Genomic DNA, 12,188 nt, shown 5'->3' with positions numbered 1-12,188 from the left:
TCTAGCTAGGTATCTGGCAATCACCAGTCAAGCAGCCATTCTTTGGCAGCAAAGGGGGGCAGGAACAGATCAATTTCCATTTTAACAAACAACATGGAACATCTTTCAGGACTAGACGCCATGTCTCCATCCTCACAGCCGGAAGAACTTCATCTAGTGGGAACCTGTGACTGAACTATAACAGTGAGGGTAAATCATTCTCTCATCCTTCTCGCTCTCTCACCTGAAAAGATGAAGGAACCAGCCTTTGGGCTTTGGGAGGGGTTCTGACCTGAGAATTTGGTCAGCCCTGTTGCTGGGAACACGTGGTAAGAATTTTACCTTTAACCAAGTCTAGCTTGTTAAGTTTTAGTTACGAGAAAGCATTTTGATCTTTATTTCTCCTGGAACCATTTCTGACTTCAATTCCTTATACTTGTACTCACTTAAAACCCCTTTGTAGTTCAAGCAACTTGTTTTATTCTTTAACCAAAACGAATCCAGTGCTGTCTTTAAACTGAACTGTGTGAGCAACTCTAATTAAAGTAGCAAACAGTTGTACATTGACCCCTTACAGGGGCAATGGACCTCTAATATCTGGACTGTCCAGGAGAGGGCTGGACAGTGCCACACATGGTGCTTTTGGGAAAATCCAGGACTTGGAGTATGTTGGGGTCACCCTGCAAATAGCAACTGAGGCTGGTGGAAGCCGGGCTGAAGCTATACATAGACACTCAGAGTGTGGCTTGCCTGCTGGCAGGCTGTTTGTGAGCAGCCAAGAAGGGAGCTACCACAGCAAAGCATGGTGATGCACCTAAAGTTGCCAGGCAGCAGGTAACACAACCCCTCACTGATCTGGGTTGCACCTCGCAGTGTGATAGCTGCTTTCTTGAATTTGCCTAGAGGGCAACAGGTTAATGTGCAGATGCAAATGAGGATCAATGAGGGTACAGATCTAGCTATGCTGTTAGGTGAGTGGGGAAGCCTCCTACCTTGCATAGAAGGGTATGCACACTAAGCAGATGTCCTGAGAGCCTGGCAGTTGGGATCAGGACTCCCCATTAATATAATGCACTCCAGGCAGTTGGACGGTCATGTCCCCTCCATGCTGGCACTAATCCCTTCCTACCGAAGAGATAATCTGCTTCTCTATTCATTGCAATGAGATTTGCTATTTTACCTGAAAGTAGATGACATAAGCCATACATTTTCCCTTTTCATCACTTGCCCACCCCATACACAAACACCCGTTTGAGGTGTAGGATTGTCCTTCCCTAGTAGACTGGCTTTTGATTTTTTTTTTGTGAGAAGAGATTAAAACATTTTAAAATACCACTCACATATAGAGAATTGCATTGACTTTGCAGACCCTTTGCTAAAAATCAGGTTATTTAAAATACACTCTAGTTTAATTAAACCTGTGGATATCAGAGTCCTAAATACACAAAAGATTGTGAACCATATTTTGACATAATGCTTTCATGACTCCTACCTAATTCTATTGTCTGCCTTCTCCATTTTACTGGGATGACTGGCAATTTACTATAGGCAAATGTGAGGATGAAATATTCATTGCTGGTTCAATATTATCTAATTTGTATGGCTGTGTTGACATATGAGAATACTTTGCAGCAGTCTGAATTGTCAGTAATTGTGAATTAACGTGCAGAACCAGCTCTTTAATTCAAAGATGAGAACCAGTAGATGAAAAATATCACGTGAACTGGCAGAATCACCATAAATTGCTCTAAGATTGTGGTTATCATTTGAAAACAAACATTATAGGACAAATTTATCTGCACACACAAAAACTCCAGTCTGCATATGTAAATCCTGATTTGCAGGTGTATATAGGTTTTTCATAACAACACACCTCTTCCTCTTACAAGATTGGTAGCTCCTGCTCTGTACGCTCTTTTCTGTTGTCCTGTATCATATGTGGTTTTAATCCCACCCAAGTTTGAAATCATTACCTTCAATAAGAACTCTGCCATCGTGATCTTTTATTATGCTTGGTAGTGGGGGAAACTTTTTGATAACAAGTCTTACCCCTGTGAACAAACCTTTTGAATTATTACTCAAGTTTGTTGCATTTTGTCCTGATGTATTCACTCTTACCTCATTTGGTCTGCCTTTGAATATGTCCGTTCAATTACTTGTATTTCCTGCCACATTCTTCAGTCTCTAAGCCACTCTCTTTTACTCCATGTTATTTTTTCACCAGCACAAGCATGTTCTCTGTTTTCCAGGTTTGGGTTAATGGTGACTTTTGGGAACACATCCTTTGGGGACTTTGAGCATGACCATTTTCATTTTATTCCAAAGTTTGTTCAGGTTCTTCTCCTCTTTCACCTGTGACAATGTGGCAAACCCATTCTTCACAGAAGTCATGTAGTCATGCACCAGGTAGATAAAGTATCAGCAGAATAACTAATGATGTTTGGTGACCACAGTATTGATCTCACGTGGAAGATTTGCAATGATGTATGGATGACTAGCAATTGGCCAGACAACTGGATGAGAGGACTCTTTCCACCCTTACCAAAGAAAGGGTATATAACAGAGTGCAGTAATTATTGTACCATCTCCCTGATATTGCACATGAATAAAGTGCTGCTCTACATAATTCAGGATCTCAGGAAGTGAATGATAAAAGCAGAACTACCAGCATGAATGTATGTCTTCTGGAATGATGTTGAAGCATGAAGGGACATATGAATCTTTAGCGCATCTGGCATGTAAATATCTTGCGATGCCGGCTACAACAGTGCCATGCGAATGCCTGTTCTCACTTTTGGGTGACATTGCAAACAAGAAGCGGGCAGCATTATCTCCAGCAAATTGTAACCAAACTTACTGTGAATAATTTGGACAATTGTATTGTCAATGTTAGGCCTCAAACTTCCAGAAGCTTCACAAGAGAGCCTTGTAAAATTAGCTTTAAAAAGCAAGCTTTGCAAAAGGAAACAGACTTGTGGTCAAAAAGTGATGCAACCAGATAACACATTATGCTGACTCCTATAAAGTGAGTTAAGTTGTACTCTCCAGGCACAGCTTGTCTAACCCACATTAACCATATTTAAAACAATTGTCTACAAGGAGATAAGTAAACATAAATTATACAGTAAAAGCGACAGCAGAAACCACAATGAGAATTTGGCTCATCCTGATTGGTCAGTCTGTTTTGGCCGACAATTAAGATAAAAAGAACGAAGGCACGGGACTGTGTGCATGTTTTGGTCATAAGAGACACTTGACCCACACCCCCTGAACCGAAGGGACGTGCACTTCACGACCGTCTGTACCTGGCCAGCGCGGAAAATGGCCGACTGAAGGGTAAAGTATTTTTGGATGAATGCAGGGTAAGGTTATGGAGTAAAGAAGTCTGGGTTGCTCGAGCTGATTTGATCTCAAGTTGTGTTGACACTACAGTATTAAGAATAGTAGTGTAGGGATAATTTGACCTCAGGTTATATCATTACTGCAGTATTAAAAATAGTAGTAAGTACCTGATGCATAATATTACATGTACTTGTGCCTGCCATCAGTATAATTTGCCATTTATATTAATCCTTATTTAGTGCTGGTCTTTAATTCTGCTTTTCTTATTTTGTCTGTGTTGCCTTTATAATCGAAAGTCATTAAAAGCCTTTTTTGAGGAATAATCAGTCATTTTAGTTTCTCTTATATGGACACTGCTCAACCTCATTACATCTGTGGTGGGAAGTAGCAATCACCCAGGGCGCCATTGGGGCCCTGATGCATGTCTCTTTCTTCCTTTATCTCCGCACTATTTGTCTGAATGATTGGCTGAGTAGGACTGAGTGGACTTGTAGGCGCTAAAGTTTTACATTGTTTTATTTTTGAATGCAGTTATTTTTTTGTACATAATTCTACATTTGTACATTCAACTTTCATGATAAAGGGATTGTACTACAGTACTTGTAATGGGGGAATTGAAAAATACTATTTCTTTTTTTTTTTACAGGACAAATATTTGTAATAAAAATAAATATAAAATGAGCACTGTACACTTTGTATTCTGTGTTGTAATTGAAATCAATATATTTGAAAATGTAGAAAATATCCAAAAATATTTAAATAAATGGTATTCTATTATTGTTTAACAGCGCGATTAATCATGTGATTAATTACAAATAATTTTTTTAATCTCTTGACAGGCCTACTTGGTGCCACACAATTTTTTTATTAAAAAACTAGAAAGATATAAAATTAACATGGTGCACATTAAATAAATTAAAACTGGCTAACTGATAGGTCTTGAAATATGATTCACAACCAGGAATCTTCATCGAGCAGGTGTGCTTCCAGTGGGGTTCCCTGCCTGCCCTGGCCCCTGGCCCCGCGCTGCTCCGTTCCAGGAAGCAGCTGGAACCAGGTCCCTGCAGCCCCTGGGGGAGGAGAAGGGGCTCAGGGTTCTGTGCGTGCGCTGATCTTTCCACTCCTCCAGGTACCTCTCGCAAAGCTCCCATTGGCCGCGGTTCCCAGTTCCTGGCCAATGGGAGCTGCCGGGGGGCAGTGCCTGGAAGGAGGCAATGCAGGAAGCATGCCTCCTTCCCCCTTGTCCCCCGGCCCGAAGGGGTGTGCTGCCAACTGCTTCAGACAGTAGCACGGGGCTCGCAACGCCACAGGGGGCAAACCCACGGGTAGGCAGAGGGGCGGGGGGGGGGGGCGCAGCCCAAGGGCCACGTGTTTGAGACCCCTGAGCTAGAGGAGACTGTGTGTCTGCTCCTGGCTTCCCTGGTTTTTATATAGGGCCAGCTGAGGCCTGATTGAGGCATGGCCTAGCTGTGGCTGCTTCCCCAATCAGCCTAGTAGCTGCTTCCCCCTGCAACAGCCGTCTCCCAGGGCTGTCTTTATACCCCTCAGGGCAGAAGGGGGTGACCACCCCACTACAGATGCATAAACAGGGGAATCTTGAGTACGTTATTTTACCTCCATAGTTGGCACTGGTGCAACTGCTACTGGAATATTGTGTTCAGTTCTGGTGTCTACAATTCAAGAAGGATGATGATGAATTGGAGAGGGTTCAGAAAAGAGCCCCAAGAATGATTAAAGGATTAGAAAACATGATTTATAGTGATAGAGTCAAATAGCTCAATCTGTTTAGCTTAACAAAGAGAAGGTTAAGGGGTGATGTGATTACAGTCCATAAGTATCTACAAGAGGAACAAATATTTAATAATGAACTCTTCCATCAAGCAGAGAAAGGTATAATACAATGCAATGGCTTGAAGTTGAAGCTAGACAAATTCGGACTGGAAATGAGGCATACATTTTTAACAATGAGAGTAATTAAACACTGGAACAATTTACCAAGGGTCGTGGTGGATTCTCTATGACTGACCATTTTTAAATCAAGATTGGATGTTTTTCTAAACCATATGCTTTAGGAATTATTTTGGGAAAGTTCAATGGCCTGTGTTATACAGGAGATCTGACTGGATGATCACAATGGTCCCTGCTAGCCTTGATATTATGAATCTATGCATGCAAGTCTGGTGCATTTACTTTTGAAAATATAACCCTCTATCTCACAATTATTTTTCCCCTGCATCACATAGCTCTGTGAAAACATTCACCAAGGAAGTCTTTTATCTTCGCTTTGATGTTTTGGTTGCTCACATGTCAGTGGACAGTGGGGAAGTTTAATGAAAGGCTTGAAACATCCATTGACTGGGCAAACCTCCTCAGACAAGGTCCTCAGAATTAAAACTGTTCTTGGTATTTAAGGCATTTTAAATGGCAGCTGGCTTCAACTGCCAAGCTTCTTCAGTAGTCCAGGCATCACACAGATGATTATGGCTAAAAGATAATATTAATCGCAGTTACTCTGGAATTAGGACTGTAAAGAGAGCCTGCAGTCCTGCTAAGAAATGCCACTCCTTCGACTGATAAACTTGAAGATGTTTTCTCCTGGAGTTTTGCAGGCTTAGCTGCACTATAATCTCCACAGTTCATCTACATAACTCCTTATGTCAGCTTCTCTTCATGCTGTATTTTCTATATCCGAATATTCCAGGAATGCCTTTATATCCTCCTCCTGCTGGTTTCATGGAGATTTATGATCCTGATCCCCAAAATTTGGAACTGGATCTGAACATCCTAGATGTTTGGAAGTGACCAGATTTGGAATGTTGGTTTATGCCTATCTTGACCTTATATGTTTGCATTCAGCTGTTTTTCTTGTTTTAGGTATGTCTTTGTCTAATTTATCTAGACTACTGTCTATTATCATTTTAAAGAATAATTCATACCATTGCCTGACACACTGTGAGATGTCTTTTTCATCTTCCTGTGACTCCTTTTTTTCCATGCATAATATTTCTGTTTGCTGTGATCCTGGGTTTTTTTGTTCTAAGTTTGTACAACATCATTATTTTCATCCATTTATCTTGTTACCTTTTCTAACAAGCAATCTTCCTTCCTCCATCAGGTTCTTTCTTTGCATGTCAAGGAGTTAGGACAATTGTTATGAATAGTCGTCATGACAGCATGCAAAACTCAGAGCCCTCAGAGAAGCTCTTATAATAAAGGCAGAATGAAACGAGGTTAATGGAAAATGTCATGGAGCTGCTTATGATAATAAGGCTGATGTACAGAACGAAGGCTAGTTTGTTTAAGGGACAGGTTTAAGAATGAGGAGGTCTGAGTTATGTTGTAAATAACTGGGCTACAAATTTACCCTAATTATGAGCTCAACTGTAAATAGTAAGTGTAAGTTCATAATAACCTATAGCAGCAAATGTTAATGGAAAAAGGTACAGAAGCAAGACAAGCTAAATTAGTCCAAACAAAAATGTAACAAGTACGGTGTTAAAATTATGACTGGTAAACAAAAGGAGTAGCAGACAGGAAATCAATGAATCAAAATTGGTGTTTCAGAAATTAGGCCTACTGGTGGGCAAAACAGTGAGAGCATGGAGTATTCCACCCAACATGCCCTTTGGGGGTTCTTAAAAAGAAGAGATTTTTGGGAAAAATTAGTAGAAGAAGCAGTTTTCTGGCAACACCTGCTGCAGGGAGCTTTATCATCATGGCTGCCACCTGACCATCTCCAGGGACCCTGGACCTTCTTCATGCTAATTCTGAGAGATACCCTGACCGGGCTAGGCCAGAGTGAGGGACCCAGGGTGACATTGTAATCTCCACCGGTTTTGGCTAAATCCTGAACACCATTGGGGATGTGAGCCTTCATCTCCTCTCCCCCCATGTCTTTTTCCTTCCCCAACTTATTTCTTTTTTTCCCTATAATTTTGCCTTCTGTTTAATAAGTCTGGCTTAGCCATCCCAGACCACAGGTTTTGCAATGTTGGCGTGAGCCTGTGACCAAAGAGGCAACTAAAAGCAATGCCCCAAACAGTCCAATGGTGGTATGAGTTTGCCAGGTCTAGGAGTGGACGATAAGACCATGTGATTGGTGTGTGTTTCTCCAGCAGAGAGTTTGCAAGTGAAAGTCTGCACCAGAGACAGAAGCTGCTTTTTCCATCTTTGCTGTTCTTTTCTCTCCCCTTTTGTGTGTGTTTGTCTTGTTTTGTCTTCTTAGGAAATGGGATTGGAGTTTAATATTAATAACAAAACTACAGCCCTTTTCAACGAACTTCTTTTCTTCTCCCCAAAAAGGACAGTTATTACAATCTTTCATACCATCTCTATGTCTGTCAAAGAAGGCAGGTTTTCCTTGTAAAAACTCTTGTCCAGTGAAAGGAAAAGGGAACGAGGGATGTTGTTAAAATGAGAGCCATATTTAATACTTCACATCTCAAATGCTTTAACAATTTTTCCTTCTTTTCCGTATCTTTAAGAAAAGGTTACAAGGGTTTTTAATGGTGTGTTCACCAGGTTGCTCTGCAGGCTGAATTCTCTTTATACCAAACCCAAAACTTGTTCACATCTGTTTAGTGTTGGACAGTGACCGGATTATGTTAACACCTTTGTCTCTTTTAGGCCCAAATATTCCATAAAAATTAATACAACAGTTCTATTCCACAGGCTTCCTGGGTGACCTTGAGTAAGTCACTTAGGTACTGAAAGGGTATTTGGGCACTTTAACACTCATTGAAATCAGTAGGAGTTAGGCTCCTAAGTCCCTTTTAGGGTCTGGCCCTAACCTCTCTATGTCACTGAGTCCTGATTTGTTAAATAGAGATATTAATCCTTTCCAAGATGGTGTTTGAACCATTTTGGGGCTGGGCCTATCTCTTTGTTCTGTGTTTGCACAGCACCTAGCACAATAAGGTCCTGGTCTGTGTTGGGGACTCCTAGGAATAACTACATTACCAAGAATAATAAATATACTAATGAGTTGTAAAGAACTAATAGCAAAAACATATCCGCACCTATTGTAATTATGCAAAGTGTGGGCCATTGATGGTGGTTTAGAATCCTGATCGCTCCCATTGACTAGGACAATTGGTTGTAAATGGCTCTGTTTACTTGCAAGCCTTCCTGACCAACCCAGGAAGAATGGAGGCTGGGGGGGAGGGTCTCACAGAACACGTGACCATGTCACATGATGCTGAAATCCATCTTAAATCTGGTACTTTTCCATTTAGAAGGAGGGGTGGGGACCCAGAGAGACAAAAGTTTCCCGTCTTGCGCCAAAGCTACAAAAGGGGGTGGAACAGAACAAAGGGGGCTGCCAATCATGAGAAATCACGTAGTTACCTCCTGAGCTGGAACTAACAAGGAGGAAAGGATTAGGCCCACACTAGGAAGGATCTAGTCTGTGAAAGAAGCTTATTGGAATATCTCTGAGGGTGAGATTTACCTTGATTCAGTTTCTTAATGTATTAGGCTTAGACTTGCGTTTTGTTTTATTTTACTTGGTAACTTACCTTGTTTTGTCTGCTATTACTTAAAACTACTTAAATCCTACTTTTTATACTTAATAAAATCACTTTTGTTTATTAATTAACCCAGAGTAAGTGATTAATACCTGGGGGAGCAAACAGCTGTGTATCTCTATCAGTATTATAGAGGGCGGACAATTTATGAATTTACCCTGTATAAGCATTATACAGAGTAAAACGAATCTATTTGGGGTTTGGATCCCATTGGGAACTGGGTGTCTGGGTGCTGGAGATAGGTGACCTGCTCAGCAGTTTTTGGTTAAAGTCTGCAGTTTTGGAGGCGTGGACTAGACCTGGATCTGTGTTGCAGCAGGTTAGTGTGTCTGGTTCAACAAGACAGGGTTCTGGAGTCCAAAGCTGTCAGGGAAAACGGGCTCAGAGGTAATTTCAGCACATCAGGTGACAGTCCCAAGGGGGTCTGTGACCAAACCTGTCACAACTATCTTGGATGGGTTTTGGCTCTTCCATTAACAATCTGTGGAAGACCTTTGAAACAAAGATGTTGATTAAGAGGAAGATTGTCAAAAGCATCTATAGATTTTAATGACAAAAGTCAGTGGGACTTGTGCTCCTAAATCCTTTCAGGAGACATTTTCAATTTTTTTAAAAAAATATTAACCATAAATGTTCAGACCTCCAAAAAATTTTGTTTCTGATTTGGGGAGAATGTCTAACTAGGACTTGCCTGTTCCTAGTTACAAGCAGCCCATAAACATAACAGAGCGGTCAAGCCTTTAACCAAATAATGAACAGTATTTAATATAAAGCATTTTTTAGGTTTCATGGGGAGCTGATGAGAAAAGACTGGCTGTCCAGAATGGACAAGTTCCAACAGCAGCATAAGGTATGAAGCTTTCCCTAGCAAACTACAGCTAGAGATCAGCACCAGCCCGGACATGTAAAGTTCATGGCAAGTGATTGAAGCTTTTCATTTTGGAATTGCCTAAAGGACAAAAATCTACATTCAGTATTCATTAATCACTATTAGCTCTGTGCAAACTTCCTGTCCTGTCAAAATATCAGTCTACCAAAGCAGATATTTGCTGTACCTTGTTTCTTTTATCTGTACTCAATTGTCACATCCTGCTAAGCATTTTAATTGATTTTCATTTGAAAGCAGCCTTCCTGACACTAATAACTATAAATGCAGCCATTATCCTCCCTGGGAGAAGAGAACTTGAGAGTCAGATGTAAACCTCCTTCTCAAAGATTTTTCAACAGAGACACACAAAGTTTTGCCAAAACTATCACTTGGCTTTGCTTTAGCAAAGCTAAGCCAGCACAGTACATAGTTCTAGGCATACCTTACACCAGGGCTGCCCAGAGGATTCCGGGGGCCTGGGGTCTTCGGCAGTGGGGGGGCCCCGCTTCGGCAGTAATTCGGCGGTGGGGCGTCCTTCCGCTCGGGAACCCGCCGCCGAAGTACCTTGAAGACCTGCAGCGGCTCCCCCCCCCACGCCAAATTACTGCCGAAGCGGAACCTGGCACTTAGGCGGCAGGTCCCGCTTCGACGGTAATTCGGCGGCGGGGGGTCCTTCCGCCCCGGAGCGGAAGGACCCCCCGCCGCTGAAGATCCAGAGCAGAAGAAGCTCTGGGGGGCCGGGCCCTGCGACAGTTTTCTGGGGCCTCCGGAGCGAGTGAAGGACCCCGCTCCAGGGGCCTGGGGCAAATTGCCCTGCTTGCCCCCCCCTCTGGGTGGCCCTGCCTTACACTGAATATTGTTCTTTTGTTTTTTAATCTACTAGGTAAAATGTTTGCCTGCTAATTGGAGTAACTGGATTGATCCTTTGTGCAATATCCAGTTACAGTGTTTTTCGCCAACACCAACATGGCCCTGAGACATCTACATAGGACACATCACCAGACATCAGCAATACCAGGAGGGATGAGCTGGAGTTCCAATGAGAAATGCAGTGCGGAAAGTAACTGAAATACTTTCCCCCATGGATTGTATTTTCCAAATGGACAATCTACCCTAAATGCTCAATTACTGAGGGACAATCTACACTCATTTCTATATTTGCTTTCTACAACCATCTCTCTGTATAACTTTTCATGAATGATGTACCCGAGTATTCGGATTCTAATATTTAAACTGTATTGTTAAATTTATTCACCCTAATTTGGGTTATTGCTGATAATGCACGATATGTATTTTATGACTTTAAAAACAAACTTTGTATTTGTGGATAATCTAAGCACTATACCCAGATATACAGACACTTTTTTTAACCTGTGTACTATATACTTTTTTTTAACATTTGCCTTAATAAAATTTTTTAATTTGTTCATTGCTAAAACTGCAAGGTATTTACAATTAATTTTTTTACAGCTTCTAAAACACTCCAGAATTCAGCAGGAAAATTGGAAACCTCATTGCTCAACACACATGTTCTAACAGGAGCTGCATCATATGTGAGCCATTCACCTGGGCTGAGGTTGCTATAGCTCCTTAAGTGTTCTGGCTCTTTAAAGTTTCACACTCAAATACCATGCAAGGTGTTTTATATTTTATATTTTAAACCTCCAAGGTGTTGAGCTAAAATTAATCTAAGTTACAAATCAGCATTTATTTCTATCTTAGCCCATCTCTATTCTGCAGGACCAGTTGGCATATAAGGGAACAGTTTGAAAAAGTGGTGCACATACAAAATCTGTGATCAAAAAGTCTGTCAGCCCCTCCACTGGAGAGAAGAAGGGTGGCCCCATGGTTAGGGTACTAGCCTGAGACATGGGAGACTACTCTGCTCCAGATTTCTTGGGCAAATCACTTAGGCTAGTTTTTAAAGGTATGTAGGCATCTAAAATTGCAAATAGGCACCTAGTGGGATTTTCAAAAGTGCCTAAATGCCTATTTCAGTTAACAGAACTAACAGAATTATGTACCCGGGCACTTCTGACACTCCCACTAGGTGCCTATCTGCCTCTTTAGGCACCTAAATACCTTTAAAAATCTAATCTTTTCTCAGAAGCAGCAAAGAATCCTGTGGTACCTTATAGACTAACAGACGTTTTGCAGCATGAGCTTTCATGGGTGAACTTGCATCCGAAGAAGTGGGTATTCACCCACGAAAGCTCATGCTGCAAAACGTCTGTTAGTCTATAAGGTGCCACAGGATTCTTTGCTGCTTTTACAGAACCAGACTAACACGGCTACCCCTCTGATACTTGACAATCTTTTCTCAGTACCTCATTTCCCATCTGTAAAATGGGGCTAATAACATTACCCTACTGCACAGGGAGGATAACTAGTGCTTCCCTTCTGTGTCTCCGCCTGTTGTCTCTTGCCTGACATTTAGATTGTAAATTCTTTGGGGACTATTTTTTTGTCTTTGT

General features: G+C 41.5%; 1 long non-coding RNA gene across 2 annotated transcripts; it reads left to right on the top strand.

Annotated features, from left to right (window-relative positions):
• Positions 1 to 3,225: 3,225 nt before the first annotated feature.
• Positions 3,226 to 11,055, top strand: LOC120370617. 2 transcript variants are annotated; one of them, XR_005583845.1, is made up of 3 exons: positions 3,226 to 3,315; positions 9,630 to 9,696; positions 10,598 to 11,055. It is a non-coding gene; the product is annotated as an uncharacterized LOC120370617 (long non-coding RNA). The 2 variants fall into 2 exon arrangements; XR_005583846.1 differs by having other exon boundaries at positions 3,228 to 3,341.
• The last annotated feature ends 1,133 nt before the right edge of the window (positions 11,056 to 12,188 follow it).

The sequence above is a fragment of the Mauremys reevesii genome, linkage group 8 (genome assembly GCF_016161935.1).
Source record: "Mauremys reevesii isolate NIE-2019 linkage group 8, ASM1616193v1, whole genome shotgun sequence".
Classification (NCBI taxonomy): domain Eukaryota; kingdom Metazoa; phylum Chordata; order Testudines; family Geoemydidae; genus Mauremys; species Mauremys reevesii.
The sequence above is the reverse complement of the archived record's forward strand: the minus strand, read 5'-3'. Positions and strand labels throughout refer to the sequence as shown.